The sequence below is a fragment of the Austrofundulus limnaeus genome, unplaced genomic scaffold (genome assembly GCF_001266775.1).
Source record: "Austrofundulus limnaeus strain Quisiro unplaced genomic scaffold, Austrofundulus_limnaeus-1.0 Scaffold580, whole genome shotgun sequence".
Taxonomy (NCBI): Eukaryota; Metazoa; Chordata; class Actinopteri; order Cyprinodontiformes; family Rivulidae; genus Austrofundulus; species Austrofundulus limnaeus.
In genome coordinates, this window is record NW_013952982.1 from 186,070 (window position 1) to 186,990 (window position 921).

Genomic DNA, 921 nt, shown 5'->3' on the forward strand with positions numbered 1-921 from the left:
GCTCAGTTGAGTTTTCAGCTGACATGAAACACCATCCAAGGTTCAAACATCAGATCTCCAAAGTATAACACTCCAGAGATGAATGTTTTCCACTTCCTGTGTCAGTGACCCTGATCCTGATCCTGATCCTGATCCTGACTCTATCTTTCAGGCACATGTTGTCCTCAGGTCTGGACCGCAGGAGGCAGCTGGGAGACATCGAGTTCTCCAACAGGTACTCTGAGTACCTGCGGTCTAAAGCCAAACAGAGCTCCATATGTGCCCTCCTGCGCCGCATGCAGGGAGTCAAGAAGAGGTGAGGGTCACCTGAGGACAAGTCTCTGTTGACAGCAGGGATCAGAAGTTTAAACACACCATGTGGTAAAGGAGGATAAAGGAATATTTATCATTTCCACGAGACTTGGACCTCTTCCTCTATCATCCATGCTCACTTACAGCTTATCAGGTCAACTGGGAGAAGGGGGTCTCTGCAGTCACTGAATGGGAGGTTCTTGTTGTGTGGGAGGAGTTTGTTAAAGACATGATTGGTCGGGTTTACTTTTTTGGGCGGGGCTTGAAGAAACCTGGAGCATTTTTAACTTTAAATGTGTGACCCATCACATGGAAATGAGGATTAAGTCCAAAAGTGGTATATGGAGAAATAGGTAAATGTAGTGTTTTCACTAAAATGTTGACAAAAAATGCATTTTGTCAAAATATAATGAATAAATGCTTTATTAATGCATCATTTGAATGAACTGAAATATAATCATAAAACAAAATTTTGAAGCACTTTTTTGAGCAGTAGCAACAAAAAAATGGATTTTAAGGGAAAACACCTTAAAATTTAGAGATTTTCCCTGTAAGTTAACAAAGCTATGTTCCTTTTCAGCTGGGAAATTTCAATTTTCAAATATAATTTGAGGTTTCCTCTTTATAAGG